At 45.0% G+C, this 22,489-nt stretch overlaps 1 protein-coding gene across 3 annotated transcripts in view; it reads right to left on the reverse strand.

Moving 5' to 3' along the window:
- The window catches only part of PDZD2 (PDZ domain containing 2), a 199,270-nt gene that overhangs the window by 175,868 nt on the left and 913 nt on the right, over positions 1-22,489 (reverse strand). The window lies entirely within an intron of this gene.

The raw sequence follows: 22,489 nt of genomic DNA on the forward strand, positions 1-22,489 counted from the left end.
TCTAACAACACTCTTGCCACCTTTGTTGCCATCACTCAAGGGCTGTGTAGCAATACTCACATGCCTGTCACCTCTGGTTTCTTCCCTCTTTGCCTCCCCAGGAGAAGAAGCACGCACAGTTTAGATAGTAAAGACGGTCCTTTGCGTCTGTAATATTAGTCTGATTTACACGCAGAATGCCATCTAGGGTCAACCTGGCATTAAATTATTTAGGTATTTTGTCACTGTAGGAACTACAGATTGGATTAATTTCACCTCACTTGCCTTCCCTGTATTAAATATCTGAATGCCCATTTTAGCTGGCAGAGAAAAGCTGTTTTTTATAAGGAGCAATTCATTGGACTTTTCTAGACATCTCCTTTAAGGCTATGTGATCAGCCCCAAAGCACTGCCAATTTTTATGCACTGAATGTGTAAGTCTGAGAGCACTTGTGTTTGGTCAGATGAGCAAAAACCTAGGCACCTGTACACTAATTAAATAAAACTTATGTGCAGGGTAAAGAAAAAAAAAAATCCACAGCTAATTCTTGGAGAAAATACTGAAAATTAAACCACTATATTATTGGCATAAATGCTGAATTATTTCTATTGCTCTCTTCCTACTACAGACATTGAGCAAAGACCCCAGTCCCACAGCAGTGCCCTTCTGGAGTCAGCCCAGTACCAGCCCAAAATCCATGAGCACCATGTGGCAAGCACAAGCTCTCAAACCAGTGTCCAAAAGACACACACAAACCACTGATAATCCCACAGACATAGCACCATGGGAGTAAAATGACAGTGTGTAGGGTTTTCCAGCATCCATGCCTAACCCAAAGGAGTGTGAAGATCCAAAAATGATGGTACAACTTCAGTGTCACATGGAGTTATTGCACAGCACAAGACAAATGCACATTTATTCCTGATGGGGAAATTGCCGTTTAGTAACTCTTTTACCCTTCTTCCAGTAATTTCCTACCAACCAGGAAAAATACCAGCCTTTTCTACAAATATGCATAAAGTATTACTACCATGTGTGTAGAGAAGGGTTTTTTCATTTGCTTTCATTGCAGAGGTTAAGTCATGGAGTGATCTCAAGACAAGAATGACACCAGTGGTCTGCCAGAGCCCCTATATGCATGTATCACCAACCACCAGACATCAGCTTCATCCACCACCTCTGCTCCAGACAGCCCCAACCAAAATAACCAGGGTGGGAAAACTTGCAAAGCCATTACCCAGCCACTTTTACTCAACCATATATACAATTTGTGCTGACTTTTAGAAGCTCCCTGTTTTCTTCAATAAATATTAAAGTTAGTTGAGGAAACCAGCAATGGCATTTAGTGGAAAAAGAGGTTTTTGGCTAATTGTAGAAGATGTGCAAGGAGAAAAAAGAATAAACAACAAGAGAGGTTACAAAAACAAAAATATGCCCTAGCTGTAGAAGAGATGCTGAAGCAATTTCTGCTTTATACACTGGGCTGACACTTTCTGCAGGGCAAGACCTGAATATGACTGTCCTTATGGAAAGCATGGACGCTGATGTGTGAAAAAGGCCCCCAGCCTGGAAGAAGCTGGTCTCTCTACCTGCAGGGAGGTAATACAGAAATCCATTGTTCCATGTCCTTCTTTATAGGGCTGAGTGGTTGCACCTCAAAAAAAAAAAAAAAAAAAACTGCTGGGAGAGAAAGGGATGGGCTATGAACGCCTCTTCTCTGCACCAGGGTCACACATGGACCCCAGGCAGCTGCATGCAGAAGGCTGAAAGGCTGAGACCTCACGTTTCCAACAGGCTGCAACGGGTCCCTGTCTGGGCGACCTCCTGGTGACACAGCTGAATGTCGCAGCCATGCAAAGGCCCTAAATTTGGCTATGAAATACAAGGTACTGTCTCCTGTGGTAAAGGACTGGGAGGGTTGTTCACAGGTGGCTTTGCTGCCACAGCACCGAGTGGCTTTCTGCAGGCGCAGAGGCCTCCCAAAGCACGTTTATGCAGTAAAATTCATCCAAGTGAGAATAAATCTGGATGTAAAATGAAATTATTGTTCTTGGTTATATAGATACTGAAGGAAATAAAATAATAATAAAAAAATGTACTAAAGGTTCCTCAAAAGTGCCTCAAAAACAGGCCCCAAATACCCCCTACGCCACCTAAGATCCTCCAGCCAGGCAGGAAATCACCAAACACCAACAAAAGTGGTGAAAACACATGGCCTTGCACTTTTTCTGGAGAGCTTTGCAGCAGGGCCAGCACCAGGCAGCGTGGTAAATCACTCTTCGAGCTCTCCGGAGGGATGCTGAGAGAAAGGCAGGCACTGGACCCACGCCATCCCACCCCTGCGTCACCTCACCTCACCACACGGCTCCTCCTTGGGCCCGCGTAATTACTGCCACAGAGCTGCAATCATCCCTTCACAGCCGGGGACACAACCATGATCTGGAACAAGGCCGGCATCCCCACTTACATATGGAGACAGAGCCCTGAATTAGGCAGCTGAGGGGCCAGGAGGGGAGGGGGAAGGCAAGGGCAGCCCGCCCCCAAAGCTCCTGAAGAAGTTCAGGCAGGGGGTGGAGGGTGGCCTAAACACAGTCCTCAAATGCAGAGCCACCAGGAGCTGCAATGAGCCTAACACGGGTCACTGGGAAGGGGAAAGACGCCGGGGGTTAGCATGAAAAAAGAGGGCAGAGCTGCTGTGTGAGCACAGTGGGTGGCAGGGAATGGCACAGGAAGGCAGGGGCTGCTGGTCCCCATTCCCAAAACTGCAGGAAGGGCGCTCGGTTCCCCATATCTGTCCTGTAACAGAGATGCATCTGGGACTGGGAGGAATAGGAGACAATATGGGTGTCCCGCCACCCTCCATATGGTGGTCTGCCTAAGTCAGCCCCTCCTGCCTTCACCCCATACGGTGGTCTGTCTAAGTCTGCCCCTCCTCCAGTTACTGTATTCTGACTAAAACCAAGTGAGGCAACTTTACTCCATCCAAACTTAAAACCCTCTACGAGAGCTATGGTCACCTCTCACACCCTCCTCCCCAGTGCCTAAACTAACCCAGAGGTTTTGGAGGAGCCCCAGCAACGGCTGAAGCTGGGGCTCACAGCTCACACAGAATCTTCTGGAAGCAATTAGAAACAATAAACACTAAACAGGACAAACAGCAGACCTTGAGGAGGAAGCCTTGTTTTTTTCCCTCTGTTGCTTTGACAGAGACTTTTGACCTGAGAATTAAACAAGCCAAAACCACTTCTGCATCTGTAGATGGAACACAGCAGATGGGCCTGGGGCTGCCAAGCTGAGGTGGGACCCCACAAAACACCCAACTCCCTGTAACTGGAGTTCACATTTGAAAAGTGGAAGACTTTTGCAAACCATGAACCTCTGAGCCTTGACAAGGACCAGTAATGATGTCTCACTGGCATAGGTACTGCTCAGCCCAGTACAGAGCATGTAGCTGAGAGCCCTCGTGGGGACCACAAGACTGCTGGTTTCCAGAGCAGGTGACAGTAGCTAAAGACTTTGCTATTTGCTGATGCCTCCAAAAAAAATGGGAACTGTGCACACTTGGGCTTTCTGAATCCTACGACAGATCAGACCTTGCTCTGGCAAAACACATTCCCAAGCCACATCACTGGAAGCAGAGCAGGTTTTTCTCCACAGATCCTTGGGTAAACCAGCTCGGATCCCTCTTTCAGACCCACAGATCCACTGGTGTGGTCTGTGGGCCCACACAACACTGCTACACCCATGTCCTGACCTCCAGCTCCTGGGTGGGCTATATATTTGCTTAAAGACTTCCAATGAAAATATCAGCTCAAGAAATCGCAGCAATGAGGGATGATGGGTGGGGAGAACATTCCCCGCAAGAAAGAATCTGAGCTCTCTAATTACACATATCCCATCTAGATATTGTTGTAAAGAGCTCTGCCTACATAAGGAATAGGAGATTTGATCTAATAAGCAAATAAAAATCAGAAATCTCTCCTGCCAGCCATGAGAAAGGCTATCAATAATTCATTTTAACAAAAAAGAACATCAAAGAAAAATGCCGTGTTGGTTTGACATTTTGATATGTTGTTTCAGGACTCTTCTTTAATGTGATATGTAACAAACAGAAGAGTGTACCTATAAATGCCAGACATGCTTGTATATTGTTGAATATAACAGTTCCTATTAATATTCACTTAGGCTTTTAAATTAATTCACTTTGATTGCCTTTACATCCATTTTACTTCCTTTCTCCAACACTAGGCCAAGTGGAGCTCTCATAAATGCTCCACAGGGTTTCCAAAGACAAAGTTTCAAACTTGTCACCAAACATATTTCCATCTGTTTCTTCATGTCATGCACCACATAGCCTAACATCCAGCCCAACTTGCCTGACTTGCTGTGAATTGATTAAGAAAAACAAGAGAGGACTCAGAACAAGGTGTTTGTGTCCTAAATCAACCAGTGGTGCAATTTCACTCATATATAGTGGTTTAATTTCATTTACAATTTCCACAGGAGCCTTTGGCGGAGTGGATGAAATTTATTATAATCCAGAAAGCACAGGCTTGCAATCCACAGATTTCAACGTTATGTTGCAAGATGTATTTATTGCATGCAAGATGTATTTATTGCAGTGGAGAACTGTTGGCAAATTTAACGTATATTGCTCAAGCTCAGTCTGTATTCCCTTCATGAGCTCTCCTGTGCCTCTTGTGCACTGTCTTCTAAGTTTAGGATGGGGAGGGAAATTTCTTCCAAGATAAAATCCTCTGTAAAATGCAGAGAATGGTTAACTACCTATGACTTAGCAGTTCCAGGGATGAGTAGAAAAGTAAATACTCTTGTTGTTACATCACTTTGCTTAAGGATTCTCCTTAAAGTACATTTTTATGCAATATTCACACCCCTCTTTAAAAATCTTATTTCCCTGGAGGAAAGTCCTTGACTGTAACCACCTATTTTAGAGGCTGACATTGCACGCACAGTATTTGGAGGAAAAGCAGTTGTCGCTCAGGTCCTGAGCATGGCTTCATCCTACGATCTTTTGGCTATGCATTCATAGATCCACAGGTTTTCTATGAATTGTAGTTTTTAAATTACTATTTATATAGACTGTTACAACTAGAAAAGAACTGTTCAGCTACAGTTTGATGGAGGGGTAACAGCTACTGAATGTGATGACAGTCCAGATGGTAAAGCTGCTATCTAATCCAGATGATAAAGTCATATCATCTTTGTTACATTCAGTCAGTTGTAAACAGAAAGAGTCAAAAGGACATTTATTTATTTATTCTTACCAACTGTTTGCAGATCCCAATGCTGACAGTTGCATCAACTGGAATCCTACAGCTCTGCCAGCTGTAGAAAAACAGCACCCACAGAAGTGCGCCCCTTGATGCTTTAACCCATGCTGGCTAATGGGGGGGGGGGGGGGGGGGTCATCTTCCCACCAGCACTGGAAGCTGCCAGCGGGGAGCTTTTTCTACACACAACCACAAGAAACCCCCATCCCCGAAATCTCAGCTCCAGGCTGCCTCTGGGGAGCAGCTCCACAGACGAGGTCTTCACCCCTAGGCCACCCGCACCCCAGCACCCACACGGCTGCCTCCCAGGCATCCCAAAACCAAGCAGGAATTGCACCATACCATGTGCAGAGGAGAGTAATTCCTGGAAGTGCTTGCAGATGGCATCCCTGCACGTGGGACTGGCTGGTCCCAGAGGCAGCCTAGGGCCTCCCTTTAATCATATGGGGACCAAGCACAGGGATGTGATAAAATGTTCCAGCTGAAGACAGATCTTGAGTCCCTTTTACAAGCCAATAGAATCTTAGTCTTTTTTTTACAGATGGCAGCAAATTTGTTAAATCACTTGGATGCTTCTGAAAACTTTAGGCACTCTTGGAATAATCCCATAAGAAAAAAGAGAAAAAAAAAAGAAAAAAAAAAAAAAGCCTCTGCCACTCACTCAAAGGGCTACAATGCAAACTGCAAATTTCTGAAATCTATTTTAAAAAGCCACTGCCATAGCAGGATTGCCACAGCTGGGTGGTGTGGGGGGTTTTGAGCCCAAGACCTCACTTCACATAAGCCTGTCCCTGCCCAGATCTTTAGTTATATCATGAAAACTAGAAGGGGGAAAAAATATTTTCCTGACACACAGCATGAACATAAACACGTTATTATTTGAAAGGCTGTACAAAGGTTAAGCCTTTAATCCTTTTAATCCAGACGACAAACAAACAAAACCCCATGCACGGCTCCCAGAGCACTGCTGAGTGCTGCCAGGTCTCTGGTGGGGACTCTCGCCATTCACCACTGCAGCAATTGAAGAGCCTCCAGCTACAAAGTTGCTGCAGAAGAAATAGATGCATGCACGTTTTTATTCCCAGCTCTTCATAGCTTATTATGGGCAATGTGGCAGGCCGGCCTCACGTTTCAGTGAGAAGGGTTTAATTCTCAGGTCTGTAACAGCAAGGTTACCGGATTTCCAGGTCTGCCTGCTGAGCCAGCAGCAGCTGCCCTCTTACCAGCAGCACAGCTCTTGAACGTAGCGATTCCCCTTACCTGTCACTTGTGTGTCCAGCAGGAAGCTGAAGTCTCCCAGTCCAAGGATCACCACAGGTGACCTGCAGGCCTGGAGCTAATCAACTCCCCACGCACCAGCACTTGTTCAGCGTCACTGTCACTTCCAGAAGATACTCTGCCATGCACAGAGAAAATGCAGCTTCTCCTCGATAAAATCAAGAGAGTTTGAGGCAGGGAAGTAATCACGCAGTAACAGCAAGCAGAATATAAACTGCAGAGCATCTGGGACCCGAGAGAGCTCCTCGTTCAGTACACCCTATGGAAAGCATTTTGCCTGGTGCAGTGCATGCCCGTATTTGTACCACTCCCTCAATGCGGTATCACGGTAAGCAGACACCAGTGCAGTAGCCCGAAGGGTTAAACGGATTTAGGACCCGATCTGGGTTTATCAGAACAACGGGAAATTCTTCCACCTATTTCAATGGGAATTGGGTCATGCTGCAACCACGCATCTTAAATGAGCCGCAGCAAGAGTGCCACTAATTTCAGCAGTACTATTCGTGTGTTTCAAATGAGAAGTGTGGTGAAGGACATTTATCAACCAAGTCTAAATGAAAAGCCTAAGCCATCCATATAAGCGACACATTTAAAATGCCATTCTCCTTTCTGCCATATACCCAACCACAACTGGTGAGCCACCACTTTATTTGCATTTACTTCCATCAAAGAGAGCTACCACAGATGAGGTGCAGTAATTAAAATCCGCATTTCCTCCCAAACCATTTCTCACTTTTTCTGTTTCTGCCTTATCAAGTATAAGCCACTTAGTGCAAATTCTGACAATTTGGGGAAGTGTTGCTGGGCACAATATCAACTACTTCAGCAGCACATAGACAAGTCAACAGAAGAGTTAACAGCCGTGATGCAGCCCAACCCTCAGCAAGAGTTTGTGACAGTCTTTTTGGAACCGAGCAGTCCCCTCTCTCCTCATTTCAGATGCTGTCCAGGATGCTGCAACAGCTCCCTAACCCTCACCCTGTTCTGCTACAAGATGGATTGGACCTCATCTCTCACTCCGAGCAGAGGTCAGGCTGGAGTCGCACTGGCAGAGCAGTGAAGCGTGTGAAAGCTGTAGGGCTGCTAGATGCCCGCTGGTTATTAGTGTAGCCGCTCTGGTGTATATCGCACACACCAGATCCGTGTAAATAATTTTCACAGTGGTGCAGGGCATCACTGCCATCTTGCTCGTTGCATCCCTGCCACAGCCAGAGCTGCAGATCACACACAGGGAGGGAAACGAAAAAAGATGTGGAAAGATGTGGACACAAATTACATGACCCAGCCTACACACCTCAGTGCACAAGGGCAGAAAAAGAACATAAAGGCTCCCAACCCAGCTGGTGGGACTAATGCTGAGCAAATTCGAAGAGATGTGAGGTGGCACGGGGAGCTACTGCTCTGCATGAGCCTCAGTCTGTCTCTGGTCTCAGCAAATTCTGCTAAAGCACGTTATCAATTTGAGATGATGTGGACAGCAAAGGGAAAAAAACAGGAGAAATAAAAAAAAAAAAAAAAACACCATGCAACACACATCCCCATTTACAACGTGGCCCTGAGTTACTGTTAGCACAATGCTTCCGCTGCCACGAGAACAGCAGGTGTCTGATCTCACTCTGTAAAACAGCAAAGGTCATTGCAAAATTGCAGCTGAGTTCTAGGTCTGTTAAAATTTCAAAATAAAAAATAAAAAATATTCATGGCCAACTTAGATCATTTTGGAAGCAGTCACCCCTCTCCCAACCCCCAGTACAGAAGTGCCATCTCCCCAGGTTTTCCTCCTATCTCACAGCACCAAACAGCTTGAATTTACATGCATTAGAATAAGATCTGTTATAAAATCAAAAGACAAGGGGGAATGACTGTAGCAGCCGGGAAAGGGTGCAAAGAACTCTAAAGGCCAAAAAAAAAAAAACCTTATTTAGACATCCTACACGAAGACTGCCAGTGCCACACGCTATCGGGCTGCCAAGCTCCCTGCTTGCCGGAGTGCTGACAGCATTTCCATCCCTGGCAGCTCACGAGGTCACAGTCCCTGAGGACACTTCATTCTGCTTCCCACCCTGCTTTCCTTTAGCCCCATAAATTTCAGCTCCGTTCTCGCAGCCAGTAGCTCAAGAATACGACAATTAAAGATTAATGTTTTAAATGCATGGAAAGTTGAAAAATCCAGATTTCTGAATGTCATGCCAGACGTATTCATTTTTAAACCTTACCCTTGTGGTTTAAGACACCAGGCCAGGAGTGTCACTTTTCCCCAGCAGACTGCAAATGCTTTCTCCTTTTCAGCTGCCAGCTAGTTCTGTGGGCTTATATATATTTTCTTTATTTAATTATTCACTGTAATACATGAAACATTAAGCAGCTTCTTTCCATGAAGAAATGAGTGTTGCTTCCCAATGACAACATGCTAAGCAGCCTTAATAGTGGGAATAAGGAAATGAGCTTCCTAGAACAAAGGGGAAAAGGGCAGGGAGAATGAGAGAGAAGCTACAAGCAGCTAGGATTTAATAACACAAAAAGACAAGACTCCATTTCAAATAAAATTGTCACAATCAGCTGACCTGGGAAATAAAAGCTAAAAAAGAGTGACTTTTAAAGCACAAAAAAGCATGTTTTCTGATATGACTTCTGGGCTAGAAACTTCCTCTTTCTCAATGTTAACAGGGATCAGTCAGTGCAGAAGAAGCCATGGATGCAACAGTGAGATACGTGACACCAAGATGTGTTTTCTCGGTGGTACTAAACCCTGCTAGCTGCAAGAAATGCCTGTTCTCCAGGAGAACGGGAGTTAAAGACTGAAGTCACTATCGAAAGAGAGTCCAAACCACAATTTTTCCTGTGAAAACAGGACTGCATACACAACTTCCAGCTTACGCTACTCTCATTTAATGTCTTCTGCAGCAGCAAAGAGATGGTCTCATCAGGTTACAGCACAGCCTTGTCTCCTGACTGCATCTCATGACCATATCTCACCATCAACCCAGACAGGACAACCCTGGCGACCTTGCCACTGCTGTTGGTTTTGATGAAACTCTTTACCCTGCCCTTGAAAACCTAGGTAGGACTGCAGGGGTGAGAGGATTTTCCTGATTCTGCTTTTTATTTGTTGGGTCACAGAGGTAAAATTATCCCAGTTTGATTATTTAAAGCTGTTGGCTGTGGGGATAATCTGTGCATTAGCAGCTGTCCGGTGGGTGGTTAGCAGCTTTGAATCCACAGTTGGAAGCAAAGAAGTTATTTTGCACAGCATTTAAAAACAGAAAACCAACTGAACAGGACACAAATACCATCGCAGCCTGATGATGAATTTGCTTTCTGCAGTAAGAAATCCTTTAATCTGCTGGCACAGTGGAGAGTGAGTCCCAGCCATGCCTCCTGCTCTCCGCACAACACTGCACCCAGGGAGATGACCCTGAGCGAAGACCAACGAAGCACTAACTCCTGCAACTGCAATTCGTCTCCTTCTGCCTTCCCAAAAGGAGACCACCAGAAACACAGCTAAACCAGCAGGTTCAAGAAACCCAGCTCAGGAGCTGCAAGCTTGCTATCATGAAGCCAAGTCCCATTAGCCTTGAGGTAAGGAGGGCTAAAAGCCCCCACCTGGGCAGTGATTCCCCTGGGAAAGCTTAACAATGGACCCCCTCACCATGGACAAACATTTGGAGTACAAACACCGCTGGAGACAACTCTATCTAAGCTCTCCATCTGGTAATTCACTAAACAAACTCTTTGCCTAGTTGTGTCCCTACCTGAGCCATAGCAAGCTGCTCCTTCCTGAGCCAGCACAGTTTAAGTCTGCTGATTTTGCTCTTGGGATTGGTGCTTTTTCTCCTCCTACCTTCATTTCTTTTTTTTTTTTATTCCTCCTACCTTCCTGTAGTCTGCAGCTGCTGAGCTCCGGTCCTGGCTCAAAGGGCTGGGAGCCGGGGTGGGGTCAGCACAGCGCTGGGCAGATTTCAAGCTGCAAGGTTTAAAAAGAGCAGACACCAACACCAAAGAGCAGGAAATCAAGAGAGGATAGGGAGGGATGCAAATCATCCCAGGGATAGGAGTGACGAGAAGCAGAGATGCATACTTTTCTTATTAAAAACCTGTATCTGAAAGAGAAGGGAGCATCCTCGCACACAACAGACCTGCACCCTGCTACCTCTTCTCTTCTGTGTGGCCTAAGAAGGATGAGAGGCACACAACTTTCATGTTACCGTTTAAAATACAATCTTATAAATGTTTTATCTAACAGTTTTGCCACCACCACACGTGCAAGTGCTTTACGTGCTACGTGACTGCGCACACACAGGCAATATCCACACGACAGTAACTGCATGAAGGATCTTTAGGCACAATCGATAATATCTGGAGCACGTTAAAAAAAAAATGGAATATATAGTTCCCTCAGCAGCTGTACTACTTTTCTCACAGTCTTTACTAATTAACATACATTAAGGAGGCACCAACAATCACAGACCCAAGGTCACGTTTATCTTCCCTTTAAACCAAGGCACAGAACACTATCTTCAGCATCGACAACACTGCATTCTCAAGCGTCACATAAGCGAAACTTCAAAGAGTTTCTTTGCCATAAGCCTCTTTTTTTTTTTTTTTTTTTTTTTTTTTTTTTTTTTTGGATTACAGAGTTAATGAATATGGCACCTTTGTGGAGTGGTCTTCTAATTTGCTCTGCTGCCTCTCTAGTTCCCCAGCCCTCCCTGGTTCTGGGAGCTGCCAGCCTGAGCTGTTCCTCACCCCAGTGCTTCCTGCCCTCCGCTTCGACCCCTCTCACAAAAAACAAGCCAGTTGTTGGCTGCCTTCCTTCACATGCATTGCCCAGAGTGGTAACTCGTATTACAAAATACACAGGGATTAATTTACTGAAGTTTTGCTCCCAAAGACAAGCATGAAAACCATTCTGATGCACACCCAACATCCCTGCTGCCATCCTCCCCACTCTTTAAAAGCCATCTCCGCCGTGCAAACAAATTTTATATCTTCTAGTAAATCATTTAAGAAAGCTTTCTCTTTTTATTGCTTTAAAGAGTTAAAAGTAGCATGATCTATATTGTCTCTTGATGAGAAAAGAGACAGACAAGGCAAATGTTTTATTTACGCTTTAAAATTGGATGCAGAAAGATTTATAAATAGATTAATTTTAATTAGTGTCCTCATTTCATTAAAAAAAAAAAAAAAACTAAAAAGCGTTCCTTAAAATTAATGCACTGCTGCCATGCATATTAACAAATATGCCAAGTCTCTGCTTGTTTTAAAGCCCCTTTGTTGGTTAGAGGGTTTTTTATTACATATCAAAAGCAACCCCTGAACAGTTACTTTCAGAAACCATGCTGGAATAAAGCATGGGACAAACACTTTTTCTTGCTTTTTAAGGGTAAATGTTAGCGCCACAGCCTTTGTGCCCTATATCACAGCACCCTGAGGCCAGATTCTCCCTCCAAATTCAGCCCAAAGAAACTCTTTGCTGTTTGTTAAGTCAAAGCTAGGCATTGGCCCCAGACCAGATGCATTTGAATAATGGTTTAACATTTATCTCTCACTGAACTGTTTCTCTAGCGGCTGCAGAAATTAGATTCCTTGCAGATAAAGAGCAGGTGCAGTACCCAAGAAGATTTTTTAAAGACCACATTTGATGTCTTGACATTTGCGCCATATTTCATTATTGCACGAAGCAGAAGTGGAATCACTAAAACCCAGCAAGTCCAAGAAATACTGATACTGTGTTTCTGGAGCTCAGTAATTCACACACTGGATGCCTGAGTTGCAGATGCCAGCACTACAGTCAGGAGAGTTACCAAATATCCTCCTTCGCCCCCATTTCTCTGTGCTGACCCGTGGTAAACATGCAGAGGTGTCAGAGGCTTTACCTATAGCACAAACCATGCAAGAGAATCTCAAGTTGTCTGCTGTCTCCAGGGTCCCAAGACTCAGCCTTACCCCTTATACACAAGTTTGCTTCCTGCCTCTAAATACTATTGACATTTTAGGGCCATCTCTGAAGACATCCTCTCTCCCAAACACAGGCTTCCATGAATAAAATCTCTCATCTGGGCTGTTTCTTCCTGCCTAACCTCACTAAGAATTGACCTTCCTCCACCAAGCACACCACCAGCACTGTTTTCCTCATTTCACACCTCAAATGCTGAAACCTCTGCTTTCCTCATAACCAAAGTCTGACATTCTTTTCCTCCAGCCAGCATCACAACAACCAAAACAGTAAATAGATTAAAAAATAGCATTGCCCACTCCTGGTTTTCTATTCTTCAACTTATCACTGCAAAAAGTCTTCCAGTGTTGACTTTGAGATGTACTTCTATCCACTTCGACTTTACACTGCATATTAGCAGGGCTCATCCCCTCAATCAGAGTAGCATATATGTCCCATTTCCTAATCAGGCCTCTGTTCCTCTTCCCTGTGCCACAAAAGCACTGGAGAAAAGCTCCCTCCACACACTCTGCATCTCCGGTGCCAGTGGGCACTGTGGCCACCACTCGGTGCCTACGCCACATCATCTGGAGGGGCCCAACAGGAGACATAACATCCACAGCTACACATTTTGGGGTCTGTGGCACTAGCAGAGGGATGGCAGGATCTTTAGGCACTACCACATTATCTAGATCATTTTCTTTTCCACCTGCATCCTGTGAGCACCTTGCCCTCTCGGTGAAAGTTAAGTTAGCATCGCTGCCCTTCAGCTCCTGGCAAACTGATTTCCATCTTCTACCCCAGTGGGCATGCAGGCACTCCAGGCGGACACTACATGAAACCCGTGGCTGTTCGGAGGGTGCATCACCACTGTGACACCCCCAGCAAAACCCAAATGAACATTTTTGGATGTTACAGCTGTGAATGACGGGCATGCATAGGCTGAAGTCTGGCACCTTCCTGTGCTTCGGGCAAAAAGAAAAGAGAAGAGGGAGAGAGAGGTGACACTTTCCCTCTCTGCTCGATGAAAGCAAATCTGATGGGGGTGGTAGGGGGAGAAACAAGCTGGGCACTAAACCCCTTATTAATTAATGCATGTTTTGAAAAAGAAATGCTACTGTGCACTAATTTCTGTTGGTTTCTAGGAGCTTTCGTGACCTTCATAATTCATGTTTATGCAAGCTGCTTATAATTTTAAGCAGTTGTTTCATGCAGATTTTGTCCATTGCATTTAACTGTGATTAATATATCTAACTGTGAAATGAAGTTGGTCAAAATACTCAAAGGGAAGTTTTTTTAAAAAATAGTATTTTTGGAAGGACAAACAAAATTCACAGCTTTGTCTGAAATAATTTTCCATCCATTACTGACACACACAATGCAAGAAAAGGAAAAATATTTTTTTTCCCAGATTCATCTTTTCCCTTTCCTTTTCATGTTTTGGCAGCATTTCCTATACCATAAACTTTCATTGTTTCTCAAGCACGTAATCAGTGTGTGCTGTCTGTTTTGCTTTTCTTTACAGCAGCAGGCGATTAAGAGGATTGAGGGGGGGGATTACAAATACCAAAGTGATTAGGAAAACTGAGACACAGGTATAGCTCCCGAGACTACCTTTACGTCCACGTTTTAGATAGCAATTTGGGCTCTTGCAGCACACAGTGCTAAGTACCAAGAGGACTGCTCCACGCATGGAGAGGGCTCCTTCTTCCAGGCTCATGCCCATCACCTACAGACGCACAAGTCCTTCCACATCACTTCAGGTGGTGGCCCAGACTGAGCAGTAGTTAGCCACCAGTTAGCCACAATAAAGCCTGCCAGAATCCAAAAAAAAAAGCAGCTGTCTGTGGGCCCAAAATCTTTCCTAAGCCTTTCCTGATCAGTCTATTCCTACCCATCCTTCATCAAAACATACAGGTCTCAGAAAAATCTACATTTACTTTGTGTCAACACAAGCTAGACCACGTTTCTCATTCTTGCTTCAGAATTTGGCCGGATTTAAGGGAACTGAGAACCTGCTTCTTCCTGGACAGTTTCGGGAAGGAGACAGGGACGTCATTGTGAAAGGTCACCTTTCCCAAACGCTGGCAACCTGTACACATCCCCACCAGGCCAAATATAGACTGGAAGCTCTTCTGTAAAGACTCTTTCTTTGTTTTTAGCCTGATTCAATTTAAACAAGTTCTTATTTAAGAACAACAACACCTCATTTCAGCTGGAATTGCAGTTTGCCCCTTGATACGAGCTGCCAAATACAGGTTGCAGCTATGCCTCCCAGCAAACAGAAAGTTTCCATCTGCAGCAGCAGAAGAGTGAACCATCCCTGCAGTGCCAGCAGCTTAATAAAATAAATAGAAGGGAGCTGAAATTGAAAAAAAAAAAGAAGATGATTGTAGGAGCCACAGGCTCTTTGTTCCATGTTTGCTCTGGCTCTAGCAGAAATGGGCCCTAATGGATCATTTTTTCCACAAATATGGGATGTGGACACTTAATACAACCTACACAAGTGTTCATGCTCACAGCTTACACAATGGACTTCACAAATCAACCACTTCCCATGGTCCATGCTGCCAGGCAAACTTCAGGCAACCACAGCCCAAAATGAGACCAGGTATTTTTAAGGCCAGTCTTAAGTCTTCCATAGAAGAGCTTGAGTTCAGTTATGACAGTCACTTCTGTTGTCCTTCCAGCCTTTATCAAGTTAACATTTCAACTAGCAATTTAAAGCATGCAACTGTAATTGGTCTTAGCAGCTTAGAGTAGTTCTTAGAACAACTTGCAGCCCTCGCCCTCCTCCACACCCACAACGGAAGTCAACAAACCCAGGCACAGTCCTAGGAGTGTGAGCTCACCGTGGTATAATTGCCAGGAGATAAAATAAAAGTGTCCTGATAATCAAGTAATACATAAATTTAAAAAGTCTCCAAACTTTTTTTTATGTATTTCTTTGTGTGCTTACAAGATCCAAACAAATAGTTTTAATCACTACAGATTTGGTACCTAAATCAACCAGCATCTACTCTGAGCTCCATCAGATTTAAAGGCATCCCCTGCCCTGAGGTACGATTATCCCCACTGAACGCCGAGGACAGACAGTAACAGATGCCACATCCTACCTTCCAATCCATAAGGCTTCCTCCGTGCCATCGGAGCAATTACCTCTGAGCTATCGTCCCATCTACAGGAGGTATTAAAAGGCTGCAGATAAAATTGTTATTCACAAAGCAGGCTTTTTCAAAGCAGGCCTTCCCACTCACAGACTCCATTTTTCCAAAGTCTCAGTCCAGAGAAAAGCCACCTTTGTACCAGAGGAGCACTCCAAAGTGGAAATACCAACTCTAGAGGGTTTCCACGTTTCTCAAGCTGAGCCACCATTTTTTGTGCTTGCCCACACCCACAGAGGAAGCACTCAGGAGATACAGAGCTTAGGATGAATGCACAGACTTCAATAAATAGTTCATTGGGCAAAAGTGCAGCTGTGATATCCAAACCTTCCCCTACCTTACGCTCCAGGACATGCATTACAAGAGGGCAGCTGCAGGCTCTCTGGCAGCGTATGAGCCTCTGACAACACGACTGGTGATTTCACATCCATCAGACTGGAGCACTCAAGCTGCATCCACACCAGCAGCGCCACGGTCCTTCTGATGAATGCTCCTTACTAGTTAGAACTACAGGCCATTACCTTTCATTCAGAATACATTTAAAAAGTAAATACATGAATGAAGTACCGAATGATTTAAGAGAGTGTTCTCCAGACAGATAGGAATAACTCATCCCTAAGAGTCAGAATTAATTGGAGGAGGGAGAATATTTTCATTGATATATTTCTAGGCTGTAAAGTGGCACTTGAGTGACAGGCAATTACGCATCAAGCAGTTTCTGTTGCACAACGTACAGGGGAACAGATACAGCAGGAAAGAGGAGAAAATATGCCTAAATACACCACAAATAAAATTTGTGTGTGCTGCCTGTATGATCAATGCAAACCACCACAAACATTTGCATTAAAATAGTGCAGTAAATAACCACCCCACAGCCGAGACATTTACCGCCACATTAGTAAATGCACTTTCTCTTTCGCAGGGAGGGTGGTAATTTATTAAACCACGCAAACAAGACACCTTGCAATCACCAGTCATGCTTTAATTAGGAAGGATCCTTTTGAAAGCAGAGCAAAGGGCTAGATGACCCAGCAGGCCCTTTCCATCCGAGCTACCCAGGAGCTGTCATTCACCATGCTTACGGCTAGGCGCTGCGTGGACGTTTACCTCCTTTGATGAACACGTTGGCATGGGCTGAAAGGAAAGGCTGTGGGCCAAGGCAAGCCCATCACACCCAGCTCCCCGCAGCCCCACACCTGTCAGGAGCAACGGCACACCAGCCGGGATAACCGTGCCTTTTGGAGCCATGCCACCCATTTGTTTGCTGCATTTATTTACTTCCAGATGAGCTATGGGACAGAAATCCCACTTGGGGATGATTGTGGCTTTATTCGGAGAAGAAAGGGGAGGTGGATTGCTGCTGGAATAGGATGTGCCACATCTCATCCCACTGCCCAGGCTCCATCGTACCCTGCTCAGCTCATCCCAAGTAGCGGAGGATCCAAATACAATGCATGTGGAGGAAAGTTGCTCAGTGGTGTGGATGAGATGCTTTGTTTTTCTGCTGCAAAGACTAGAAGAGTAAAAGGTGGAGAAGAGGATTAAAGGAAGGGTAATATAATCTATGCTGCTGGGAGCCTGGAAGGAAAACTGGAAGTTGGCCTGAAGTCAGCTCACCCGCAAGGTTGTATTCCTGCATAAAAATGGTGAGCACGTTCCCAGCAGAAATACCTGTGAGTGCTCAAGAACTGGAAGCTGGCACTGCAGATTTGGGCTATGGATGACCATGAGACATGTAATCAGTCATGAAAGCCTCCAGTCCTTCAGACCTGGTCATGCTGGGAAAACAGGTAAGAAAGAGCATAAGAGCAGGATTAATATTTTAAAGCCAAACAGCTGGTTAATGTCTAATACCTGTCCTACTTGTCATCTGACATCCTTCATGCTGGCAGCTGAGCATGGACCAGACAGGGGCTTTACTCTTCAATGTGAGGTCAGCTGCCATCAGAGCTCCTGCCAGCCCCAGTTGAAGCTGACGGGATGATGGCCAGGCACTACAACAAGCAAGGTGCTGCCACAGGTCCTGTGCTGCCACAAGGGACACCGAGGAGATGCTGGGGCTACACTGCATCAGAGCGTTAGGCTTGCATTAAGTAAGTAAAGACTTTGAGCTCTGTGTTCTGGTACAGACTTTGGACAGAAACTCTCTCAAAACCCACACCATTTTGAAGTCTCTCCTTGATCTTTGATTGTACTGAAAAAGACACGAATACCCCAACAGATCACGCTCCTTGGTTATCCCAGGACCACCACAACCACTAAAATACGTAACCCGATAACTCAGCCAGACCTACCCCGCTCTACTAGGCAATCAGTTTTGCTCCAGCAGCAGAGAGAAGCAGCAGCGTGTTAACCCCTTAGCTGCGGTCAGATGGCGATGGATGATTGATACAGCTGCTACACCCGCACACAGCTGGAGGCCAGGAGAACCCTGCTCCCAAATGGGCTGCATTTTGCCCATCTACCCTGAAGGCTGAGAAGATGGGAACATTGCTGAACTTGCAGACATCTTGCAACGGGATGGTGGTACTGGTAAGCCAGTATCCAGTGCACGCCGAAGCATTTACAGGAGACCAAGCAGCTGGACAGATGCTCTTGAGCAGATGCCTAACACCGGGAGGCAGCAGCAGGATGTTTTCCCTGTAATACAACAGCAACCAAAGAGGGTTCAGCATCTGTTTTAATAGGGCCTGACTGTCAATCTTCTGGGCAAAGCCTGCTCGTCTGAGACTTTGTGGAGAGTGAAGTGAGCATCAAAGCTCTCCTTCGTTTTGTAGGTCAGGAAGGCTTTGGGGCTGGCGCAGCGTCAGCTCACATTTATTCTGCAAAGTGCGCTTCAATTTTTCATTATAACAGCACCTACAGACTTTGATTGAAATAAATAATGAACCGATTTGTATCATGAATCTAAGAATCACTCTCTTCTGGTCCCCATCACGGATGGGATTTTCTTCCCAGTGACAAGCGTTAATGCATTTATGCCCTAGTTTCACACAGTGGATGGCACGATTGAAGTGTCAGGAAGGAAGGTTAGCACTGTTTTTTCAGACTGCTCCAGTCAGCCGCAGCAGTCCATTTCAGATGAAAACATCCCGACAGAGCACAGGCTGAAAGGAGGCTGGGTTTTAAACAGCACAGCAAAAGTCTTTTGTGTGGAATATGATTAAAATGTAATACTGAATAGATTTTTGTGCTGGTCTGAGTCAGGGAGGATGGCTCTGCTCTGTCAAATTGTGGATTTTTTTTATTTTATTTTATTTTATTTTGGCAGAGCAGCGGAAGTTTCACAAGTCTTTAATCCAGTTAGAGACACTGTTTTCTACACTTTCTCCATTTTTCTTTCTGGAAACCTCCCCCGCACAAATCCTGACAGGCACCGCTCCATTTCTGAGAGCTGACAGAGGACACCTGGCCACTCCCTGTGATGGCACCTGAAGTCCTGCCTACTTGCTCTTCCCACCAGGAAAAACGGCCAAAGCCAAAGCCCAGGGGGATCCTGAGACTGCCTGATCTGAACCGCTCTGTCGGTGTGAGTCACCGTCACTTTAATAATGCACAGTTATTCAATTGGGAAAAAAAAAAAAAATCAATTACCAAAAGTAGCCTTGCTGTCATTTCAAAGTTTTGCCAAATTAGTTTAATACAATTCCATTTCAAGAGGAATTTAGATTAAGCACACACAATAAATGCTGTAACCCACCCAGGTACTAATCCCCTTTGCTAACTCTAACACCGCGGGGAAAGTTAATCAAGTGCTGGCCACAGCAAACAGTAATGAAATTTAAGCACAGCTGGCATACCTTACCACAGCAGCCCATTTGGGAGGCTGCACCAAAGAGGAGCCATGGCAATTAGGCAGGTATGACAGCAGAGGCATTAGCTTGTGGAATTACAGGCCTGCTCCTGCCTCCTTTGCAAAGCAAGATAGCAATATCAGCGTACCAGCAATAGATGAGGAGCCCTTTTTAAACAGAAAAATTATAATTATTTTATTCCAGGTAGCAACCACAAATTAATTTTATTCACCCGAACCACCTCTGTCACTGCTGGGAGCCGCTGCTGAACCACCACGGGCTGCCCTAGCTGGCTCCACGTCGCATGCAAACCTCAGGCTCCGTGCAGCGGGAGCTGCACAAGATACGATGTCTTGTGACATGGCGAAGGTCAGATTAGACTCCTCGACCTTCAGGCTAAATGCATCAGCTCAATGCAACGTATTCATATGGCAATTTTTTAATGAAGACAACACAACATTCAGAGCAATAATGCTTGGTCCATGTGGATCTGTGTTAAAGTACAATATACACATAATCATTTTGTACATGATCTAATCAAAACTAGCCAGAAGAGCTGTTACTGCAGCGCATGGGTGCAAGCCCAGCAGGTTGGACACACCAGCTGGGAATAACAAAACAGGCAACACTTTAAAGATCATACACCATACAACCAGCAGACCACGGGGAACAAAAAGCAGTTCATTAAAATGACATTGTTTCAAGAGAAACAAACCTCACTTTACTCATCCACTGCTGTCATTTTCACTCCATCAGCAATCAGGTACGTCCGAGTCGGTGCCCAGCATGGTGCAAGGCAGTGCCAGGCTCTCCCAGACTCTACGCAGCAGCCAGCTCTCACATGGACAAGGGGGTCAAATTCAGAAAAATGCTCTTTTCTGCTCTGTCCCTGCATGTATTAATCTACGTGCTTATTCCTGTTTACATTATGAGACGTATGCCATTAAAGAGCTCACAGGATGTGCACTGCAGCCAAGTTAATATTGCTGTTGGAGTCTCAGCCTCTGTATTTCCTGACTTTTAATGCTGACCGGTTCTATTTTTTTATATACATATATTTTAATTCTTCATTTGTCTAATGGAGTTTGTAAGTGGTGTGGACCCATTTGGGGTAAGAATGCAATGTTGAGCGCCTATTAGCACCTACAGGAAACCTGGAGAAAGAGCAAGCCCTGTACTGAAGACATTTAGAAATATTAGTATAGGAAAGTGTACAAATATAGCACAGAAACATATGTTTAGCAATGAACAAAGAAACAATTTGCAAGTGTGCCTGCATTATAAGACCTTTTCGTATATTTATGTGGATAAAATCCACAGCTTTTGACTTAGGGCAACTCAACTGACCTTTCAAGAGCCAAAGTGCATGGTTTATACAAGACTTATGGCCAAAACAGTAACAAAAATAAAACCAAGACATTTTTTTCACAGATGTCACAACTCGTATTTTAAAGGCAGAAAGTAGAGCCAATTTTACTTAAAAGAAGTTGAGCAAAGTGTTTCACAAACCTTGTGCAGATGAGCTAAGGCGGATGGACCTTACTTTAAAGCCTCCCATCACTGTGCACTCTTGCACGCAGCCAGACTCCTGCCTGGAGCCATTTCTTTATTCTGTGAAGCTACTGAAAATCTAGCAAGACACCGACTGCAATACCATGAAGACGTGCAACTCCAAAGTCCTTTTAAATTTGGCCCTTACAACACAGATGCTTGACTTCACCAGTATTGCCAAACAATCCCACAGGAGATACCTGATCGGTGAGATCGCTCTCCTCATTTCTAGGAAAGCCTTTCCGGTGTGAACATCCACTCGTGGTTTGTAGAGTAGCAATTCTCCACCAGCATTGTAAAGGTAATGTAAAAAGGGCCCACATCACGAAAATCAAAAGACTTTTAGCTCTTATTTTAAATTAAAAAAAAAAAAAAAAAGAAAAAAGAAAAAATCACATCCTATTTTTGTAAAACATTGGTGAGTTTTATAAAAGTGAAAAAATAGGTTTCCTCCAGGCTAAGCATTGAATAATTTTAGAGAAAAAAAAAAAAAAAAAAAAGACTTCAAAGACAAGTTTTACATCCTATTGGCATTTAGGCATTTTGTTTTTCAGAAAATTAACTCAGTAATATTGCAGGCTATTCTTCCACACACTGTGAGCTTCGGCCGCCCAACAGACAACATGCCCAGTGCAAGAACCACATGAGAGAGGGGGAAGCCACTCCACGAACAAGCAGTAAAGCTGGTGAGTTCTCTGGAGGGATTAGCACAATCTCTGCATCCTGGGCATGAAAGAGAGGGTTCCAGGGGGCGCACAGCTGTTGCCATTTGCCTTAAAATCAAGGTGAAGGAACTTTGACCAAAGCAGGCAAGTTTAACAAGATGTTCTTGCAGCTGTTCCTTTGCCAGGGGCAGACGAATCCCAAGCCCTTGCCCAAACCCTGACGGCTCTGCTGAAGCCCAGAGGCTGATGCAGGGACCTCGGGGACAGCACCTGAGCCTGCTGCACCCACCACGGCATGTGGACCCCTTGTACCAACACGCAAGCAGTGCAGAGGGGACAGCAAGCAAGGGTGTCCCAGGGATGTCCCCATCCCTCCCTCCCACGCTCTCCCAGCCAGCAGCAGGGACCTGACAGCACAGTGGGGGAAATTCAGGGGAGCTACAGTTCATTAAAAGGCTACCGAGGGGAAGCACTGAGGTTAACGGCATGGGCTGCATTACGCTCATTTATAGCTTTATGGCACCTTCAAAGGGGCACCAGAGCTTTCGGCAGCCAAGCAGAATGATCCCAGAGTTACAGGCTGAGACAGGTTGTACAGAGGACCCCGGCCACCCGAAGGAGAGGCAGCACAGCTAACTTTGGAGTTTGAGGCCAGCTCTCGATGTCCTCCTCTCCCTCACCTCATCCACTGCCGCTCCCAGGCTCACAACACCGCGGGTACCACAGCCTGCCTTGTGAGGACAGGAGTATTTAATGACATAGAGAACTACTTTCCGATGATTATGGAGGGGGAAAAAAAAAAAAAAAAAAAAAAAAAAAAAAAAAAAAAAA

This window comes from Oxyura jamaicensis, chromosome Z (genome assembly GCF_011077185.1).
Source record: "Oxyura jamaicensis isolate SHBP4307 breed ruddy duck chromosome Z, BPBGC_Ojam_1.0, whole genome shotgun sequence".
Lineage (NCBI taxonomy): Eukaryota > Metazoa > Chordata > Aves > Anseriformes > Anatidae > Oxyura > Oxyura jamaicensis.